General features: G+C 36.8%; 1 pseudogene; it reads right to left on the bottom strand.

Moving 5' to 3' along the window:
• Window positions 1-3,847: 3,847 nt before the first annotated feature.
• Window positions 3,848-23,673, bottom strand: part of LOC118989542 (tropomyosin alpha-3 chain-like) — a 61,841-nt pseudogene continuing 42,015 nt past the window's right edge.

Raw genomic sequence — 23,673 nt, 5'->3', positions numbered from 1 at the left:
TTGCTAGCATTTGTTATCTTTTTTTTTTGATAATAGATATCCCAACAGGTAGGAGGTGACATCTCTTTATATTTAAAACTACTAAACCTATACTAGATCCTAGCTAATACTAAAGGTTACACAACCTTGGGAAAACTTGCTTTAGGTCCTCACTTCTACCTACACATAGTTAAAAAATGGTGGACAGCAATGTGAAGAATTACTTTCAAACCTCTTAAAGTATTCAAAATAAGGACAAGGAATCAGCCTTCAGTTCAGCTACTTCTGACCAATAGGCTGATCTCTTTAAGGCTCCGATTCCTCATTTGTTAAATGAGAATGCAAATATCCATCTTGTCTATTATAATAATAAATGCCTCAGCTGTACTGGGATGGCCAAAATGTTCATTTGCTTTCTCCCTAAGATGGTGCTAGTAACACTTAGTTGTCTTTAACTTCATTTGAAACATTTTTTTAGATTGTATTGTGACAGCTGTCATATTAGTGTGCTTTTAAAAAACAGCATAATTTGTGAATTTTTGTGTAGCTATTTTAATATTGAAAATGGAAGAAAATAAGGAACAGTTTTGACACATTTTGCTTTATTATTTCAAGAAAGGCCAAAACACAATTGAAACCCCCAACAAGATTTGTGCAGTGTATGGAGAAGGTGCTGTGACTGATCGAATGTGTCAAAAGTGGTTTGCAAAGTTTTGTGCTAGAGATTTCTCACCTGACAATGCTCCATGGCTGGGGAGACCAGTTGAAGTCGAGAGTGATCAAATCGAGACGTTGAGAACAATCAGTGTTATACCATGCAGAAGATTGTCGACATACTCAAAATACCCAAGTCAATAAAGTTATTGGTGAAAATGAAAAATGTGTCTTTTATTTTATGGGAAAAAATAGACCTTTTGTCCAATCTGGTGCTTATAATAACAATTAAATAATAGTAATAGTAGGTGGTTTGTAGATATTTTTGATAACTTTCACTAAATAAATGAGTGAATAAATGAATAAATGAATGAATCCCATGTGCCATGATTCCTGATATCCAGTATTAATTTTATATCCCATTTCTTATAAATGGACTAATTTTGTTGTATTTTTCATATAAAATTGGTTTAATAAGTTGTTTTTGCCAGGTTAAGTCTAGAGAATTCTAGTCCTGCATATGAAATCTTGCTTTTGGCTTGTATCTTTTTATAAGTTAACTAATTTCTCTGGTGTGAACTTCACCACATTATCACCACTGAACCGGACTCATTTTAAAATTGTTTTTCCCTCCCAATGACAACTACTTACTAGCATTAATTCCTAAACACTATTTCCTGACACCCACTCAGACTTTCTCCCAGCAGCAATAGTTCATTTGTACCCCAGTTTCTGCCTCACTGAATTTCCACTTGTACCTACTTGTGCTATTGTAGGTAGCCAGATATTAAAGGCTGAATTGTATCCCCAGTCCTCAAATTCATAATTGAAGTCTTAATCCCCAGTGAATGTTACTGTATTTGGACATGGGGTCTTTAAGGAAGTGATTAAGTTAACACGATGTCATTAGGGTGGGCCCTCATCCAATGTAACTGGGTTGCTTATAAGAAAATGAAATTAGGCCTGGCTGGTGTAGCTCAGTGGATTGAGCTTGGGCCTGCAAACCAGAGTATCGCGGTTCAATTCCCAGCCAGGGCACATGCCTGGGTTGTAGGCCAGTTCCCAGCAGGGGACACACGAGAGGCAACCATACATTGATATTTCTCTCCCTCTCTCCTTCCCTTCCCCTCTAAAGATAAAATAAATAAATAAATCTTTAAAAAAAAGATAAAAAAAAAGAAAATGAGATTAGGACACAGGTATACATGGAAGAAACCCCATCTGAAAACCCTGGGGGAAGATGACCATCTAGAAGACAGAGAGGGCTCTGGAGAAACCAACCCTGCTAACGCCTGGAACTAGAAAATATTGTCATCAGTAAACTAGTAAGAGGTAAATATTAATTTAATTGCTGAAAAATTCTCGACGGCATTGTCAGAATGGTAGTTTGTAATAATCTATAGAGGTTAGTTATCCATTAAACAGTCATGGTTTGTTTTAATCACTAAGTATATGTTTTACTATTTTACTGTATTTTCTTTTCATAGGGAAGTGTCAAAGTCACATCTTAGGTTCACCCACACCTCTTGGGGTTAAGTTGCTGAAATATGGGATATGCAATAAATAAAATGTTGGAGGCTGGTACAGAAACAGATGCATTATTCTGTATTTTTCTCTTCATTCTGTGATTAAATATAACTCCTACATTTGTCTTTACCTGTTTTCTATGCAAAGAAGTTCATAGAGTTAGTGGTCTCTATGAGACTAGTTATTTTTAGAATTCTGTGACTTATATTACATGTGACATTTAAGCAGGAGTAAAATACAAATGTGCACCTGAAACTAATGTAAAATAGTATTAAAAATAAACTATAATTAAAAATAAAAAAATAAAAGGAAGTAATTGATTGTGATTCTGCTATTCGGCTTTCTCTACATACTTGAATGTTCCAGTAATGATGACTACATGTGGACCAATTGCAAAAAAGTCACATTTAACATATTTTAATATTGACCGAAGTACAATTAGAAGCCATTAAAATGACAAACATTGGTCATGGCATTACTAACCTGAGCATAAACTGGAAAAATCCATATGCTAGCAATTTAAAAATAATTTAAATTTGGAAAAAAACTCGGGCATTTAAAACCATTCTGCTTTGAAGCCAATAAAATCCACTTGCATGATAAAAAAACATGAAGAATTGGTTATTTATTCTGCAGCTGAATAAATCCCCTTAGATTCCTCGGCAAATAATCAACTCTGAGTTCTAACTTATTTAGAAGGAAATAAAAAACAAAGATTTGTTCTGTAAATGTCTGCTTATAAGAGTGAAGGAATTGAGGCTTAGGGAGATTAAAAATTTGATTAAGGACACATCTAATTAGGAGAAAAACACAAGATCTGGACTCATATTTATCATGACCTCTATTTCTATTTCCCTTGTCCTGTAGCACTTACTATACAGCAGGCTATTACTGTTTATGCTGCAAAATTTGAATGCTGGTTCAAATATTTAATGTAATGAACTATGTAAGTCCTCAGTTTCTTCATCTTTAAAATGAGGATAATAAATTTAACATTTTGAGCACTTTGTTGATGAAATATTATCATTATTAAGAATTGAAAATAATACAAAGCAAAGCATAGCAAAAATAACTTTAAAACTGACAATGTTCACAATGATAATTATTTCTAACACCTTCATTTTGCAAATACAATACTTAGGGAAATATCTTGTGATTATTGCATTAATTCTCAATTACAGTGAAACAAAATGTGTGTGCTTGAAAATCTAGAAAAAAAAGCAGATTGAATACCTTGAGTGGCATTTCAAGACAACTCAGAACTATTATTTCAATAAAACATTTTTAAGTAATAAAGTTTTTTTTCTAGGAGACATCTTGGGTTATTGACCATAACAATATAAAATACAAAACACAACATATAAAATATGAGTAAAATAATTACCAATAACACATAGTATAAAATATATAAACACTATATGAGTTCTGTCCAGAACGAGTCCAGTCATTGTTAATATAATGAGAATGGTTTGTGGGACATCAGTGTAACTTGGCAGCCAAGGAGAGTGGACTGAAATGTGCATGTGTGAACAATGACAACTTCACCTTACTGTCAGCGGGCAGTGGTAGACACTGTTGAGCGAGCCAGTGTGGCTGGAAGGGAAAGGAGAAAGCAGCTTTGCAGTTGAAGATCAGCCCTCAGTTTAAAGGTCAGCTTCTGGAAGGCTGGCCCCAGGCAGAGTCAGGGTCAGAGGGTGGAGAGGCAGCAGGGCAGGACTGGGGTGCTGTACATCTCCTCTGGGTCAAGCAGAGTCTCGTCCAGCATCATGGTGCACAGAGGTGTTCCTCTTTGGTGCATTTCAGGTTACCTTCCGAATCATCAATTGTCTTTTCCAGCTTGGCTACCAACCTTATCACAGGTCTGTGCTTTTTTGTTGTTTTCTTTTTTAAGATTTTATTTGTTTGTTTGTTTATTTATTTATTTATTTATTTACATTCTTTATTATATATATATGTATTTTTTTCCTTCAGCAGCACTCGGTCACTTCAGAATCTGATCCATCAGTTTGATCTGATCGTCTGTCTCCGACATTGGGGTTGTGCCAGCTTAGCTGTTCCTCTGTGTGTTCCAGGTCTCCCTCAATAATCACCAGCTTACAAGGCAGCTCTTCGTACTTCCTATCTGCCTCTTCTGCAATGTGTTCAGCTTCTTTGAGTTGGATTTCTTGGAGTTCCATCCTTTCTTCATCTTTTAAAGCTCAGTTTTCAATGACCTTCATACCTCTCTCGCTTTCACCAGCAGCTTCCTCAGCTCCCTCCAGCTTTTGAAGGGCAGAGGCCAGGCCCTCCTGAACACGGTCCAACTCCTCTTCAACAAGCTGGGTCCTGCAGGTCAAGGAGGCCACCTTAGCCTCAGGGTGTTGCGGGACCCACCTTTCTCCCTCCAGTTCCCACGGGAGGTGCTCGGACCTCTCCTCTGCATCATGGGCCTACTGCTGTAGGACTTGGAACTTGAGTTTCACCGCCTTGATGGTGGTGATCCCTACCACAGTGCCATCATGGACCCCTGCTACCCTGACCTCACCCCCCTCAGCTCCCCGACTACCGCCCAGTCCTGCTCCTGTTGTTTTTCCTCCTCCTCCACTTGATCCTGCAGCCCTGCTCCTCCTAATTACATTCTTAATTCCTACCTTCCTTCCCTAGTGTCATTACTGCTACTCATTTTACTTATTAGCTACAGTCATTAAATCAGTTGCTGCTGTTATTATTCTAAACAACTTTTATTTGTTAATTCAAATAAGAAAAAGTTAAAGTATTTTATTATTAGTTATTCCTTTTCTAATGCACTTGCTTTCTTTATTTCGGTCTGAATTTCTCTACCTTAATCTCATCATTTAATCATCAGAGTTATATTCTTCCTATTAGTTTACTAATTAGTTAATTGGGTGCTAAAGACAATAGAGATTTATTCCTTAGGTTTTGGATGTTGCAAATCAGATACCAAGGTATTGGCAAGTACTTCTCTCTGAAATTTGTAGGGAAAAATTATATATATATATAGTTATAGTTATAGTTATATATAGGTATATATTTATATTTATATATAAAATGTTTGTTTGTCACTTCTAGCTTCTGGTAGCCCCAGATGTCCCCTGGTTTATGACAGCGTAACTCTAATCTCTCTCCATCTTTACATGATGTTTTACCTTTGTCTCTCTATAGCATCTTCTCTCTATGTGTATCTATGCATCCCTATTTCTTGTGTTTAAAAGAACTTCAGTCCCATTGTATTAGGCCTGCTCTAATGATGTCATTTTAACTTGATTACCCCTGTAATGACCCTATTTCCAAGTGAATTCCCTCTCTGGGGTAATGGGGTACTGTGGATTAGAACTTCAGCATGTCTCTTTTTGGTGGGAAGGATAAAATCCAACTGATAATACTTAATATTATTCTGTCTCATTTTTCTGTCTCAAACACTTTTAAACACAAGTAGTAAGTGTTTTATTCACTTTTTATTTCCCATAACTACATAAAACTATACAGAATTAAATTATAAGAGATGGAAAGCTGGGTGAGAGCTACGGGTGTTGTCTATGGAAACATGTGTTATAAAAATCATCTTGGAAAGAAGTTTTCTTTTTCTTTAATGCTGAATTACATAAAATTTCAGTTGAACTAAAAATCTGGGCTATTTTTCTAGCGGTGGAATCTAGATCTTTTCCTAGAGTGAGTGCATGGTGCAAGAGAGTCGGTGCATACGTGATAATGAGGAACTGCAGGAACAGTGAAGCTCCAAAATATATGTTTGTTTTCCTTTCATTATCTGTGAATCTTCACTCATTTCACAGTTCAATTCAAAATCCTATAGCTGAGATTTCACATTCATGACCATCGATCTGTTTGTAGCCTGGGATGCCCACATCCCCTTCAGAATGATTAATTTCAGAATATCAATATCATAGGGGGAAAAAACTTATTTATCTTTTATCTTTATGGCCTGTGTTTTAATTGACTGGAATGTAATCATGAGCAATTGCAAATAATTAAATGTAGGAATGTTCCAGTTAAATAAAAAACTGATTGCAATCATTATGATATTGAATGTATCTATAAGATATATGCATATTACTATACATAAAATGTAAAAGGTATATTTTATTTATATTTAAATATAGCACAGTATACTTTTCATCTATTCATTTTGTATTCTACTATAATTCTATCATTAAACATGACATTTATTTATCATCAATGTCACTGAAACCATAAGTTTATTTATCTACATAAATTAAAAAGTCAAAAATTAATTTTTTATATTTTATTCAATGGTTAACATCTTACATACTGCACATCATTAATAATTACTGCAACAGTTTATCCCAACTATAATATGTCTCTCTTCCTAAAAGTAAGACTATTGACATATTATAAATGATTAGACTAAAATGAGAACAATGTATAAAAACTATCATTTTCTATTAAAGTAAACTATAGGCAGCTATATATAACATTATTTGAAATTTGCCACTTTATGGGGAAGTACTTCTTAAAAATATGTTTGGTCAGCATAATATTAAACTTAGTAAAGAAGGTATATGGTAATGAGTGTCACGAAATAAAATAATAGGGACACCTCAGAATATGTTTTCATATTTTTTTCTGTCTTCTGTGAAATAAAATCATATTAACCAAGTTTACATACATATTGAGACCCTGTGCTAGGAGAAACACCTGTCTTTCTGTCACAGGTATAATGCCAACAACTTCTTGAGATGTTCCGAATGACACAGCATAGGCCTCTCCCAGGAGTGACATGTATTTTAGATGTAACTTCCACATTTAATAAGTGTGATTTGTCTTACAACTAGCAGTGTGCAAACAAAATTTTTGAAAAACATTTATTTCTCATTAAACATTTTTTGATCTCTCCTCATCAAACTAAGTAAGAAGTCTGTCACATTTTTGTTTTTGCAATTATTTTTTATCATTTCCTACCTTGTCTTTTATCTTAATATCAAAACATTAACAATTTCAGAAGTATGTCACAACTCCTACTCCCTAACTCTCCTTTGAAAATTCTTTTTAATATTCTTCATCAGGCTAAGAAGTCACTGACAAAGGCTTATTGACTCTCTTCAATACATCAGCTATAAAAGAGTAATATCAGATTGTTCCTTTTCCTTTCTTAAATTCATTTAATACCTTCCTTTCACCTTTAAGATAAATTTGCTCTTTCATCTTAGCCTTAAATAGCTTAACTGAATAACCCCTACCTACCTTTTCTACTTCATTTCAGATCACTCTCCCTTAGCCCATTGGGCTTTAGCACAATGTGCCTTTTATTCTTGGAACTGGTAAAACATATGTCTTTCCAATAACTAGCTGGAGTGTTTGTCTCACTTTCATTTGTCTAATGCTGTAGTACATATTCTTGATGTTTCACACAGATTCCCCTTTACTAGGTTGGTTCACCTATCCACCAGCCACTTTGGAGTTTAGCTGTTAATTCTGAAAAATTGTCTTTAGCAATGGAAGTCACTTTGCCCATATATGGCCAGGTGGTAATTCTGCTTTCCAAGAGAGACAGCCTCAGCCAATGACTACTGATATGGGAGTATGAAGTCCAGCCCTTGGGCCTCAAGATGGTAACAATCCTGGAGAGACATTCATGCTACGAAGCTGTGGGGTCAGGCTGTACCTAGCTTCTTATCCTGACCAACTCTTATTTCTTCCCTCCCGTTTCCTGTTTCACGTACAGCACAGTTTTGAAAAGAACTCATGTAAGAAATTCCATCTGAGACGCTGCTCAGAGAATATGCCCCGAGAGGGTTGGTACTAGACATACCCCAAGAAAGTGAACTTTAAGGAGGGAATTCTAGATTTGTATAACTTGTTTCCTGGATGGCCATGACCACCCTAGGAGGGGCACTAGGTCAAGCACTGACAGTCACTGGCACGCTCTAGAAGTGTGACTGCGGAAACATTCCATTTTTGTAAACCAGGATGAGATCAAAGTAGAAGACATATTCTACCTTGTGCAACGTTGCTAACATTGGAGATGTCTGAGGGAAATAATTCCCACAAGCGCTATGGAGTTGGGTGGATACTGTTAAGGACATGGATTTTTTTTTGGCATCTATTTTCACAATTTTTAAAAATTTGAGCATCAAAGGCATTTTGAAAACTTTCAAATATACATTAATTTTGTATATCTGGAGGGCAGATATGACCGCCTCTGTACATAAGTAGAAAGTATCACTACCCCAAATGTGGTTTGCGTATGGAGATGGATGACGTCATACACACACCAAGAAAATACGAAAAATTTATTATTTGCATAATAGGACTTTGCATAGAAAACAGTATAGCTTTCCAGCAGATCCAAAATGTCTTGAGAGATCAGGGGAAGATGCTGGTTTCCAAGCTTTCTTGCAGTTCGGCCGTGGAGTCATGCATATGACTTGAGTCCTACCCATACTAATTAAGGCGGCACCCAAGCTTTCATACAAGACGGTGGGCAGAAAGGAAGGAATGGAGATGTTAGGCTTGAAAAATGTCAGCAGACTTAAAACATTTGATTCACGGTCTCTATCACAGAAGACTAAACTGAAAAATTGTGCTTTATTGGAAGATCGACAGGAAAAAAAGGTCAAATCACAGTCTAGGCTAGCAATTTTCCACCTTTTTCATCTCATGGCACACAAAAACTAATTGCTCAAATTCATCAGCACACCAAAAATGTATCTTTAGTTGATCTGACCAAAAATAGGTATAATTTTGGCTCATTTATACCAGTGGCTATATTTGTGTTGGCTGTTGCTATTTTTTAACCAGACAATGTAAGTGAAAAGAGGTCAGTGCCCCCGACCAGTCAGGTATTGCATGTTCTAAAAATTCTTGTGGCACACCAGTTGAAAATCGCTGGTCTAGGCAACTGTTTCTTGCCAAAGTCATGGTTCTGATAGGGAAGAAGTAGGGTGAGTTGATGGAGATTTCTGTGTAGCTGCATGTGAGAACCTTAAAGTGTTTTTCTGAACCTTCTGGGTTAACAAAAGTGACTTCCTTTGCTTTGTTAAACAATTGTTAAAAAAAAAAAAAACAAGCCTTCTTCAACCCTATAATGAAAGAGAAGCTTCAAATAAGGTGAATGTCTTTCAATCCCAGCCTTCCTAAACACATCTCCCTTTCTCTGATGGCATAAAAGCAATAGCAAAGGCCAGATTTCAGCAAGATCTGACTGGGAAAGTGCTGGTTCTGCTAAAAGAGGGATTTTACGCTAAAGAGGCTGTAGCATATAGCTAACATGTGCTTGGAGGGTGTGTCTGAGGAAGACTAGCTAAGGATCCTTTAGTACTGGATCAAAGGGGAACAGAATGTGGAAGTGGAGAAAGGGGATTTGGTTGATATAGTTACACTATTTCATGCCTTAGGATGCAACATTTTGGCAGGGGTACCTGGATCTTGTTTTAACATACTAGTGAGATGACACCTAAAAGAATGGGAAAAGGGATGGTGCACATTAAATGCAGTAGAGATTCCTGTCCTGCCATGACCCACTTTGGAGGAAGATACCAAAAATCTTAAAAAAATAGGAGTCCCTAAAAAATCTACCATATAGCTCTGGAAAATTGAATAGCTGACTATATTTATTCAAAAGTCGTAGACAAGGATTTCTCAGTCTCAGTGCTGTTGATGTTTTGGCATTGATCATTTTTTCACTGTGGACGTTGAACTCTGCCCTGTGCATTGTAGAATACTGAGCAACATCTCTGGCCACCTTCAGAAGAGCTAAAGATCGAAAGAGCGATAAAGACTTTCATAGATGAACAAAAGCTGTGGGAGTTCATAGCTATTAGACCTACCTTGAAAGAAATGTTAAAAGGAATTTTAAAGTTGAAATAAAAGTACTGAAACATGAAAACATATAAAATATAAAACTCTGAGGTAAGAATATAATCAGATTCAGAATAATATTGTAATGGTGGTGCATACATTAAACTCACAGAAGCAGAGAGTAAAACGGTGATTACTAGGGGCAGGGAGGCGGGGGAAATGAGTGTTTTTCGTCAGATAGTATGAACTGATGCAGTTAGGCGGTGTGAATAATTCTAGACAGCTAATATACAAGCACAATGACTACAGATGATACTGCTGTATTAAATACTGGAAGCAGGATAAAAGAGTAGGAATTCAGGTTTACTCATCACACACGAAAATGGTGACGGCAAGGAGGTGATGTGCTTGACTATAGTAATCATTTCACTGTGTATATGTATACCAACCCATCTCACTGTGCAATTTTTAGTTAAAAATATATATAGAAACTATGACCAGTTAGAATCCTGAAGTTCAGGAGCAAAGCTATTTGTTGACTATTGTAGGTGCTTTAGTGCCCCGTCTAGATTATTCTTCCTGAGCACACCGTCCATCCTCTCTGTTGCTGAGTAGTAATTGTTGATAGTTCATGCCTTCACTCCTTTTTGGAGAATTTCTCTGGCCTAGAACCACCTTTCTCAGAGATGTTTGTGAGATTTTTCACACTCCCCTCAATCCCAAAGCCGTGTGGGTCAGCGATGCACTGATAAAGGAGTTCAACAGCCTGGCCCCTTCTCTCAACAGAAGACACAACTCTGGTGATACTGATGCGTTCGAGATTCCTGCTGCGTGAAGATGGGCTTACGTTGCTAACAGAAAGGTGGTGAGAGACGAATAGAATGGAGATCGACCAGTTACCACAGGCCGCCACTCTCCCCAGTCCTGGCCGGCCAGCCGGACGTTGTCAGGGTAAATCGGACTCTTCCAACAGAACACAAGGAAAGCATTGCAGCGACCTGTATGGGAGGTGTGGTTTTTCGGTAAGATTTGTTTGGGTTGAAAGATGCCTCTGTGTTTCCAGTGTCCCATCACCCTCTGTGTTGCCATGGAAAAAGTCTGACTATGTTCTCAGCAAAGCCAAAGCAAAGGCTAGTGTCTGTAATTTCTGCTGCATATTAACGTTTAATTCTTCCGATCCTATTCAGTCTGCCGGGACCCTGGTGGCTGCTATACCCAGATACTAGCATGTGATCAAGAACGAACACAAGAATGAATGGGGAAAGTGCATGTCACCAAGTGAAAGAGAGAGATTTTGTTTTCCTGGCGTTATAACCAGGAGCTTTTCCAAAATAACCAATCAACTTCCCAAGATTTTGTGGACTTATGATGGGCCCACTCCCTAGTGAGACTGACAGGCCTCTATGGTCAAGCACTTTCTCCTGCTTCCCCCAACAAATCAGTACTGGAGGACAGACAGTGCACCTGGGGAAATTTCCTAGGATCCTAAGAAATTGTCCTCAGCGGCACCACTGCAGTGCCTGAGTGACTCCGTAAATGCTGTAGCTTCCTGGCTACAAGGCTCCCAATGTCTAATTCTTCCCTAGTTAACTACCTACAGTAACAGCTACACTTACTCTAAACCCACCTTTTTGCCTCTGTTTGGTCTTGCTTTTTCACTCCCTTTTAGGCTCCTCCAAAAACTATTTCCAAGGTTTCTGAAAACCACCTTTAAGACAATGGATCCCTTTAGGTCACTGCATGAGAGCTAAAATTTGTTCTCTTCAAACTCTGACCACTCCTTCTTTTAGGCAAACCTCCTTGCGTTTTATGGTAAATCAATGTAGGGTCAGAATAGACTCTTTGGTTGCTAACAAGCAACTAAAGGTTGCTCTCCTTATGAATCTAGAAAATGAATGAAAAAAAAGCATTGAGCAACAGCAGTGAGTCAAGGCTGCAAGTGAAGCTCTTTTAGTTATATTTCCATATGTCATGGCTCAAAATTCAGAAGAAAGTCAATTTTCTGGCGCACACATTGAGATGAGGGGCTTTGTCATATTCAACCAACTATCTTTGGTTCATTACTTTCACATAGTTATCATCCAAACGGTAGAAATTAGATGGACCTTGAACAACATCAAAAGCTTTGTGGAAACACATAATAAATATTCTAATAAGTTTGGATTAATAACAGAATTAAATGGGTCAATGATATAAATATACTTGAGAGATATAAATCATCATAGTATCTAAGTGTGTGTCTGCCTAGATGCACATTAGAATCTCCTGGGGGCCTTTTGCAAAATACCTTGACAAATGAAATAAAACATTTTAGAGGCAAAGTTTAGAAATTACTTTTTAAAAAATCCCTGGGTGAGGTTTCTGCTAATCCAATCTACGCACTTTATTTTGTAAATACAGAAACCAAGCTTCAGTATTGATAACAACCTACCCAAGAAAAGATGACTATGTGGTACAGCAAGAGGACTGCAACCAAACCATAAGGGGCAGTCCAGTGATGACAAGGATACACGATGGAATGATGCACAATCCATGATAAATCAACATGCTATACATGTAGGTTCATATGTATGACTGTACTATGTGTATATTTAATAATATATCTGGTCTGTCATAATACGTAGCTTCCTTAAGCAATGACTTCATGCAAATAGACAAATAAAGGCTTTCATGATATAAAGCAACATTTCTGAAGATATTTCCTATACAACACAAATTTCACGAGTTAATGGATATTAGCAATGAATATTTCGTTGCTAATGGATATTAGCAATGATGTCACTTCACCCAACCCTCCTTTTGAAGTGGGGGTATTAACAACGAATGATTTAAAGAAACAACGGATTTTACATTCTTGTCTTAGATATTCACAATGCCTATTAGTATATTAAAATCTGGCAAATGTTAGAATATTAAACCTTTTAAAGTTTGTTTTTAACTTGTTCATCTGATTTAAAATGTTTATTCTTTTTATTTTTTTGCACTTTTAATATATTTTATTGATTATGCTATTATAGTTGTCCCATTTTTCTCTCCCCTTTACTCCCCTCCACCCTGCACAACCCCTCCCACAAGCATTCCCCCACCTAAGTTCATGTCCACGTTCTTACGTATAGTTCTTTGGCCTCTTCATTTCCCATACTATTCTTAATCTTCCCTTGTCTATTCTGTACCAAGCATTTGTTCTTCTTATTCCCTGTATGTTCTCCCCTCCCCCTTCATGCTGATAACCCTCCATATGATGTTCATTTCTGTGATTCTGTTCTAGTTGTTTGCTTAGTTTGCTTTTGTTTTTGTTTTTAGATTCAGTTGTTGATAGCTGTTAGTTTGTTGCCATTTTACTGTTCATATATTTTTGGCCATCTTCTTTTTCTTAGATAAGTCTCTTTAACATTTCACATAATAAGGGCTTGGTGATGATGAACTGTGGCCAAAATGCAGGCATAGATAGATACACTTTGACTGTTCGCACAACCAACAAAAGGTCAACAACAAATTTAAAAACAAAAAATAACCATAACTGCCAGAAAATCAAATTGTATGGAAATCTGACAACTAAGGAGTTAAAGGAGAAACATTCATCCAGACTGGTAGGAGGGGCAGAGATGGGTAGCCAAGAAAGAGAGGATGCACGGCAAGGCAATGGCTGGAGGACCAGGCAGTGCCACATTTGCATGCGGATAAACCAGGAGGAACGACTGAGGAGTGAGACCTTGCAACCCAGGTTTCCAGCATGGGGAAATAAAGGCTCAAAACTTCTGACTGAAACAACGTGGGGTTTGCAGGAGAAGCTTTCAGTTCCATAGGAGAGTCCGTTGGAGAGACTCACAGGGTTCTAGAACATACACCTGAGAATTAGCACCAGAAGGGCCCAGTTTGCTTGTGGGGGTGGGAGAAGTGACTAAAAGATGGCAGAGAATCAAGCAAGTGGCATTCTTCCTTCTTGGACCCCTTCCCCACATACAGCACCGTAACACAGACATGTGGGTGGCCCCACCCTGACAAATACCTAAGGCTCTGCCCCTTATACATAACAGGTGTGCTGAGACAAAAAGAAATATGGCCTAAATGAAAGAACAGATCAAAGCTCCAAAAATAGAACTATGCCATGGAGAGATAGCCAACCTATCAGATGTAGAGTTCAAAACACTGGTAATTAGGATGCTCACAGAAATGGTTGAATCTAGTTGTAAAATAGATGAAAAAGTGAAGGCTATGCAAAGTGAAATAATGGAAAATGGTTCTGACTTTAATTCAGAGTTTATAAATTTATAATATAATAGAACCAACCCTCTTTTAGACAAAGCATCTGGTAGCTTTTACTGAATTAGTGCTGTACTTGAGTTGTTTTGGGGGGAAATATTGATTTATACCTTTGTTCTCTTTTCAAGATGTATGCAATTAAGTTAATTTATTTTCTCTGCTGTAAGTGGCATGCTTAAATATCTTTTTATTGCCAATTTATATATAGTGTTAGAATTCCTGGAGCTAATAGGAAAAAATCTGTAGAGTAAGAGCATTACACAGATGCTGGACATGTAGCAAAAAAATTATTACCTACCACATTGTAAGAAGGGGGTGAATAAGCTACTGAAAATGTATTAACTCAAAGTAAGAGTCCCATTAGGTTATTTAAAATAATCCTTCACATATTTGTTGAATACAATGAATGCAATCAGATTGATTTATAATTGAATTAGCTCTTTCATTGACAAATACTTTGAAGCCCATACTTTTATAATCATAAAATTAAATGTATCAACTTTATTTAATATTATAATCCACCCTAAGTATGTCATGAAAAGAGACCTTGAAAATATTTTTGAATATAAACTAGAGTGATATTACTGTTTTATTAGATGTTATTTTTTTTAGAACTCTACAACCTTTTAAGCAATCTGGAGAGTTTTTATTTCTTTCTTTAAATCACAGTGGACCTGAAAATACAGAAAATAAAAAATAAGAAAAAATGCAATGAATTCTGTAAGGTCTTATAAAAATATTTATCTGACTCCTCCGCCAAAGACCCCCGAACACTTGCCTGGTTTAGCTACTCCTGATGGGTTTGTTTACACTTGTTTAAGAACAGCCACCACCTATGGTGCTAAATTCAGCCTTTAGATCCAGACTGGCAGCTCCCCTCGTCTGCCCTGTATTTGTAAGAGCAAAATTTGGCCTGCAGTGATTCGCATGGATGGACAGCAGAGAAACAATCTTCAAAGAACTAAAGTGGCCGTGAAGCTAAGGCTCAGGAGAAGAAAGGGTGAAGGGGATTAAGTGGAATGAAAAAGGGATTTTGTACAGCAGCCTTGTGGGATCTCTTGCTTACACTTGTTAAACAGTAAGAACATCCCAGCCCCATGGATTTCCTAAATAACATCCTTAACTATGAAGTCCGGTATCTCAGTCATTCCTTGGGCAAAGTAGTGTTGGCTTAAAAGTTGTCAGTCAAGAAAAGAGACTGTTTAAGTACTGTCAAAGTCTGACGCTGAGGTTTTTTTCATTGTGAGAGAAAAATACCATCTTTGTCCGCAGCTCTGAATATTATCTCAACAGTATAAAGTGCCATTAGAAAGCAAGAGAAATAAGGAGCCTATTGATGTTGCCATTCTCTCCTGTCTTTTATATATAGTTAGGAGCAGGGCTCAAATGTGTTCACACCTATCAAACGTCTTGCAGAGGCAGCAGCTCTTGGAGAAACCCACCCCGCTGGGTATAATTCTGAGTTCATAGCATCATTTAGGAAAGCAGTTCTTTTGGATATGAAGTGCCTTTTTAAAAGCAAAATAAATCATTCTGTTTGACTTTTTAAAAAAATTTAACTAGGCATTTGATGAAATCTTCCCAAGTAACTTTTTGATATGACATAGTAGAAAGTATATTTTGTACCTTCTAGTTTAAAAGTGCTTCTTAAACATATCATCTCTTATTCCCTGACAATTCTGCGACTATATCTTGCTGTATAAATTTCCACATGAGGAACCTAAACCTTTGAGAGTCTAAGAGATTTTTCTAAGATCCACAGCCTTTGACAGCAAACCTCAGACGCAAATCTAAGTCTCTAATATCAAACTCCTTATGATTTTGTCGTTATGCATTGTTATATAGAAAAACAGCTTTAAAATATAATGATGGAAATATATGCTCTCATTCTTTATATAAAAATCAAAATAATATGTTAATTTGCAAGGATTTTGAAATCAGCTATGGGATTACAACAAAACTTCAACCCACCAGAAAGAACACATGAGAAGTTACTTAATCACACTAAACCTCCATTGTTTCTTGTGTTATTACATACAGCGTGAAACAGCACCTCCTTTCCCAATGAAGCCTGATAACATTTTATATTTTTTAAAGTTTCCAAGAACTCTGAATATTAATCTTAAGATACTGTCCCTCTCACAATCTCCCTCAAAATGAGTTTGTTTTTCTTTTTTGATGTCCCAGCAGCCATTTCTTCACACAGAGTCAGAAATGTTAAATTATTCCTGTGTAATACAAGCAAAGTGTGTATGTGTACACATGTGTGTAGATATATGGTGAGAAGATTAAATATAAGCCAGATACATAGAGACAGATATTGCATGAACTCCCTTACATGTAAAATAGAAAACAATCAAAGTCATAGAACCAAGGACTAGAAAGGTGGTTGCCAAAGTTTGGGAGCTAAAAGAGGAAAATGAGATGTTGGCCTAGGATACAAAGTTTCAGTTATGCGAGATGCATGCATTCTGGAGATCTAATGTATGGCATGGTGATGAGGGTTATGGTACTACATTATATACTTGAAATTTGCTAAAAGTGGATAGATGTCTATTTTCCCTTTTACATATTTAGGCCTTGAGAAGGGCTAATTCCTTTCGATTTCTTTTCACCTTATGTTTTCTATCGCATAGAATTACGTTCCCTTATCATTATTCTCTGCCAAAATCAATGATACTTTCTGTGATTTTTTTCATGTATCATTTTTTTTATTTCAATTCCTGTTGGAGAAGTACCTGACAGGCAGGCAAATTTATTAAGGCAACTTGGACAGTGTTTCCCTTTAAAGGAATCTTAACTTTTCTTTTGCAGGTTATGATGACAGTTTTCTTCATTGGCATCATTTACCTTCAATGTATGAGTATTTCATTTGTTATTGAAGTTTTCTCAATGAATCAGTAATTCAATTATGACTAGCTTCAGACTAAGCCACCTTACATGTAGAAAGCTTAGACTCTTTCCTGTGATCTATAATACAAGAGCACCAAAAAGCACATGGATTTCCTTTAAAAATCCCCCTTTCTAACTCAGTAACAGTGTTTGATGTCTATAAGTATTTCATTTGAGATTTTGAGAAATTTATAAGTGTTTTCTTGCAAAGATATTATGCAGTTACGGGCAATTGATACTTATTAGTGAGTCGGTGCAGAAAGACCCCGAGGGAAAGATTCTTTCTGATTACTATTCGTAGGGAAAGGAAAAAAATTCAGGTGAAATGTGGTCTCCTTGAAAATGAATGAAGGTGAAACTTCTGCTAAAGAGTCTGAGCAAAGATGCTGCAGTAACAATTCACTTATTTTTTATTCAAAGAACATTTACCTGGCTCCTACTGTGCTAAAGGCAATTTAGTACTAATAGGTACAAAGATAACAAAAACACATTGTTTAATCACTCTCAATAAGCCAACAACTAATGAGTGTGATAAAAAAAGTGATCAGTTTTTAAATATATAATTATAAGAAATATTTGATAGAAGTGGGAAAGGACTAGCTATATATCTAGATGGACGGAGAGAGAAAGAGAGATACATTTTTCTCTTTAAATACATTTTATCTATTTGTCTGTTTATCTAGCTACCTATCTCTTGAATAAATGATTCCAACAAACTCAATTAATTTGGCAACATAAGAATGACTTAAATTCATTTTATTTATTTATTTTTTTAAAATATTTTTATTTATTTATCTTTTAGAGGGGAAGGGAAGGAGAGAGGGAGAGAAATATCAATGTATGGTTGCCTCTGCTGAGGACACACAATGTATTGTGTGTCCCCTGCCGGGAACTGGCCTGCAACCCAGGTATGTGCCCTGACTGGGAATTGAACCACGATCCTCTGGTTCGCAGGCCCGTGCTCAGTCCACTGAGCTACGCCAGCCAGGGCGACTTAAATTCATTTTAAAAGAACTGATTAAAGAAGCCAGTTGATGAAAGCAAAATACAATAGGATCTCACTTGTAAGAGGAATCAAATGAGCAAAATAAACTAAGGAGCACAATAGAACCAGAGGCATGAACACATGGAACAGACTGACAGTGACCAGAGTTGAGGGATGAGGGGGATAATGGTGGAAAGAAGGGGAAGGGACTAGACAAAGAACATGTATGAATGACCCACGGACGTGGACAACAGTGTGGGAATTGACTGGGAAGAGGGGGGTGGGCTGGCTGGAGGAGGCCAAAGGGAGAAACACTGGGATGACCGTAATCGAATAACAGTTGGAAAATTTAAAAAATAAAGAAAGATGTCATATAGCAAACTTTGAAATTACTTGAGTGACACATGTTCTCATGGAAAAGTTAGACCCAGTTTTAGGAAAATCGAACCAGGCTTTAAAGAATAAGTTGAATTTCCTAAAGAGCAAATGTAAGTCTAACTGCCATTTGACATGACACAAATTTGTCTGATGAAGATATGCATTAGCATTAGTAGATTGATTTTTTCTTCTTTTTTCTTTCATGCTCAATGAGCATTTTTTTAGTTGGAGATCTAATGCTTATGTCTTTTACAGTAACTTTCATTTTTTCAATTAATTAATATACCAAATATCTATGCCTTCTGACTTTTTTTTCATCTTGGGTATACAAACAGATAAGCATACACACAAAATATTTGGATTTAATATGAGATTTCATCGTTCCATTATATGATGATTGAGAAAACCTTAAAATATCTAAATTCTGCTTTAGACCACATCCTTCCAGCCCCGCAAATAAGCAAGATGTTGGATAAAGCAGAGAAAGTGACAACACTGAGCTAATAATATATTATCCTCTCCAGACCCGTGGTTGGAGTTCCCATGCATGATCCTCCTGGTCAGATGCATGGACCACACAGCACCCTGGGCCACATTCAAACTTCAGATTAAGTAAACATAAGATTGCGGTCCATTTGATCACTCTCAATCTCCTAAATCAACTGGATTTTAACATAGATTTGTCCTGGAAAAATTAGAAGATGAGAAACACAAAGGACATTTTTATGTGTAGGTAGAGATATATATTTTATTTATATGCTGTTATAAAGTAACACATGCAAGATAACTTTTTTTTTTTAAAGGAAGAACTTTTTTTTTTATTCTAGAAGATCTCTGTGTAGTTGCGGAGATCTCTGAAAAAGCCTTGCTGGTGACAAAACATTTGACCCGGCATCTGTATGAAAGAGGAAGCAGTCATGAGCTATCTAGAAAAAAGAAGACTGGGAGAAGTCGTGCAGTGTCCCCAACGCAGGAGAGTTTTTTTAAATACTAGAAGTGTGACAAGAACTTCATGAAAAAGAAGTGATGGGATATGAGAAGGGGAGGCTGTCAGAGACCAGCTCACGTCAGAACTTATAGGCCAAGGAGAAAATGTATATAAGTTTTTAAGTATGCTGCAAAGCCATTGGAGAACTTTATTTACAAGAGTATAAGCAAGAGACTCACATATTAAAATAATCATTTCAAAAACATGGGCTTAGAGGTTTATATGTGTAAGGGGTGGTAAAATTGGGAAATGAAAGGCCATTTAAGAAGAAATTTTAATGGTCATATTTCAATATGTTGTTGCTTAGGTATTATTGGTGCAAAGCAGACTTTAGAAGTTTTCTGGTGATTGAACTGTAGAATTTGCTGATGGATTGAATAACGAATGGAAGAAAAAGAAAAGAATCAAAGGTATCTCTGAAATCTTTGCCTGAGACACTGGAATAAAAGAGATTCCATTATGAAGATGAGGAATATTTGTAGGATACACAGTTTGGGTGGAGTTTCATAGTGTTGCCAATTATATATTCTAAAGGAAATATTGAAAAAGCAGTTGCATATACCTGTCTGGAATTCAGTTTTGATGTACTAGCTCAACTTGAACTTAAACCTTTAAACTTGGGTGCTCTGTAAATAAGAAAACTAGGAAGTTAGTACAAAAAGAAAAGAAAATTAATCTTAGGACCAAACCTTTGGAGTCTGAGAGTAGCCAATGAGGTTGAATTGATCATCTCTTAAAAATACATCTATCTAATTCTTTTACTTTTTTTGAGGGCCTGAGAGGACACCAGGTGTGGTATAAGTGGGAGTTCCAGCTGCTCAGTTGTCATGGGGGACGCAGAACCCCCTAAGGATATAAGATACATAAGGGTATGTCTTGACCCCTGAATGGCCAGAGCAGTTGTTCCTAGGTCATGTCAATTCTCAGAGGTGCCAGGGCTGAAGGCTTCCTCCCCACCCAGCACTGATGTAAGATCCTGCGCTACAGGTTTCTGCTGGCTGGGACCCCACAACCGCTGCTGGGAGACTGAGGTTTCCACAGCAGACCAACAGTTACTTGTGTGTTTCTCTCACTCTTGCTAAGTATGAAGGTGAGCAGTACCTAGAGCCTGCACCTTGCTGATGTCAACTGAGGATAGCGATGATCCCAAGGCAGGAGGCTGGATGGTGGGCTAGTCACCCAGTTTTGCATATCAGGTGCCATCTCAGGCTCGGGCCACATTAAATTCCAAGTACTGTAAGACAGTATTTCTCAACAAACCCATGTTTAGTCTTGAGTTCAGGACCCTTTTCTTTGCTCAATCAGAAGGACCTCCACTCTGGCCCCTCAACTCACACCTGCACCCACAATTGATCATGCATCCCAGACTTTATTCACTCCTATTTTCAGAGCCCCAAAGCCCTGCTCTAACTCCCCAAGTCTTATCTCCAGCACTGCCCAAGGATGTAACATCCAACAGAAATAAGCTTGCTTGGAGAGTTGGGCTACAGTCAGATTATGGGGACAGATGTCAGCTACATTTATTATGTGGATTATTTCACAACATATGCAAATACTGAATCATTTTCTTGTGTACCTGAACTAATACAATGTTATATGGCAATTATTTTTGATAAAAATAAAATAAAATATACCCCTTTTGACACATGTTTAGAAATGAAAATATTCTAAATATTATGAATTCTGTTCATATACTTCTTGAAAGACACATAAACAAATATAAATATTTTAAACATCACAACTGTCTCAGCATATACAAGGTCTGTCCAGAGGGTATCCAGCCATGTAATATCAAATATAGAGACATTTATTGAAGAAGATAAAAGATACAAGAAATATTGTCCACAATGATGCTTCAGTCCCCTTGAATTTTCAATTTTACCGTGGGACCTTACACAGTTCTCCCAATTGCAATCAGCTGCCCCATCATATTTTCCTCATTGATGGTCTGAAATAGCTTCCCTTTCAAAGGTTATTTTTGTTTTTGGAAAAGCCAGAAGTCACAGGCCACCAAATCTGGGCTGTAGTGGGGCTCTGAGTTACCTGGATGACTGGACATTTTGCCAAAACCTCTGCATAAGATGTGACGCATAAGCAGGGACATTGCTGTGATGAAGCTGCCAATCGCCAATTGCCCATAGCTGTGGCCTTCTGAATCATCGATATAGTTTCCACAAAAAAGTGTTCAAGGTTAATGCAAAACTTCATGCAGATTCTTTTTGCTCTACTCACTCAGTTATTTTGAATGTGATGACCACACAGGGCACATGCTCACTTAATGACATCTACCAACCCCACTGACTAGTACAGTGAAGTCGTCATGGTTCACACATGCTCATTCCAGTCCACTCTCTTTGGCTGCCAGGTTACCATGATGTCACACAAAACCATTCTTATTACGTTAATAATGGCTGGACTTTTTCTAGGCAGACCTCATATAGGAAACCCCATCCTTACCATGTACCAAGTGAAATTTTAAAATTCTGTCATAAAAGAAAGTGTTTAGATGCCAATCTAAAGACTTTATATTACTGAGAGTCTATTATGAGATATTCACTGTTACAGGCAATTGTTCAAAGATATATGTAACACAGATCAGTCCTCAAAGATTTAAAATTCAGAATGGAAAATATTTTATAAAAATAAAATTGCCATAGTAGGCTGTCTCAGCTAACGGACCGACCATGTTTGTAGATTCACTGGTTGGCATGTAAGGTTCAGTATCACATAGGAATTTAGTTAGTCAGTGAACACTGAAAATGCTAGTGATATCAGTTGTCATGCCTTGCAATGTTGCTGTGAAAAAGAAAGTTCAGGTGCCAGCAAAAAGGAAAGAGTATGTGTGAGTGTTGCAAATTTCCTCAACTAGTCTCTAATCTTACACTTTTATCTGATGAACTAGAAGAATAGCCCCTTTCAGGTCTATAGCTCATGGTTTTCAATAGGCTTCACCTCCCTTATCTTTGGCATTAAATTCAGTGACATAATCTCATCTATAAATGCATTAACATGGATATAGACTTTGAAGAGGCCTAAGTCTGAAGTCAAAACCTAATTCTTCTATTAAGAGGGGAAATGTTACTTTGAAAAATGCTACTTAACTTCTCTGACATGCAGTTTCTATTTGATTTCACTCATATGTTGAATCTAATGCACAAAATAAACTGACAAACATGATAGAAACAGACTCATCTAGAACAGACTGACAGCTGTCAGAGGGTGGGGGGTTGTGTGAAAAAGGGGAAGGATTGAGAAAAAAAACTCTAATAGACACAGAAAACAAAATGATGATTTCCAGTGGGGAAGGGGGTGGAGGAGGTGGAAGAGAGAGCATAAATGGTGATGGAGGGAGACTGGACTCGGGGTGGTGAACGCACAATACAATATGTAGATGTTGTATTATAGAATTGTACACCTGAAACCTTTATAATTTTATTAACCAATGTCATCCAATGCATTCAGTGAACAATTAGTTAAACCATATTTTCTGTGTGGGATGACAGTGATTATAAATGTGATATAAAATGCATTTGGTTTATATGCATAAAATGCATATAAAATGTGATATAAAATGTATACCACTCAGAAAGATGCACATAGTATATTTTAAGTAGTCAATACATATCAATTAATTGTTTTTTCTGTAAGTACATTATCATTATGAGCTTTAAAATAGATTTTAACCCTAGAAAGAATATGATAGTGGCAAGAAATACATGATTTAGTTTCCTGCCCTATCTTACTTTCTCTATTATAAATGTCTAGGAATAAAAATGTTTTATATATTAAAAATATTAATATATACTAATATATTAGGAAATACAATGGAGAATATGATAAAAACCAGATAACTGCTTTGGTGGTAATTACATTGAATTGAAACTTTGAGTTCTAGTATTTGGCCTTTGAGAAACTCAGGGACTGAAGAAAAAATGACATATTTCAGGGAGCAAGAAGACTTAGGAAATTATGGAAATTTGGCCATGAAATTCTAGGGCATCTTAGAAGGAGCTTCTGGGGGATTGATTATTCACTCAACTTCTCTTTTGCTTTCCAGGTTGATAGATACATTTAATTCTTCCATCATAGATCTCTCTCTGGACTAGCCCTTAGACGAGCTAAGGAGTCCAGATAGATTGAATATTCCTGTGAATGAGTACTCTTGCCAGAAATTATCCAAGAACAGGGGGAAATGGAATATTGGTTATCCTAACTAGCAATATCAGGAAGT

The sequence above is a fragment of the Sturnira hondurensis genome, unplaced genomic scaffold, assembly GCF_014824575.4.
Source record: "Sturnira hondurensis isolate 20B ecotype Veracruz unplaced genomic scaffold, ASM1482457v3 Scaffold0000780, whole genome shotgun sequence".
In the NCBI taxonomy this organism is placed as follows: Eukaryota; Metazoa; Chordata; class Mammalia; order Chiroptera; family Phyllostomidae; genus Sturnira; species Sturnira hondurensis.
This window is presented reverse-complemented; position numbering and strand designations above follow the sequence as displayed.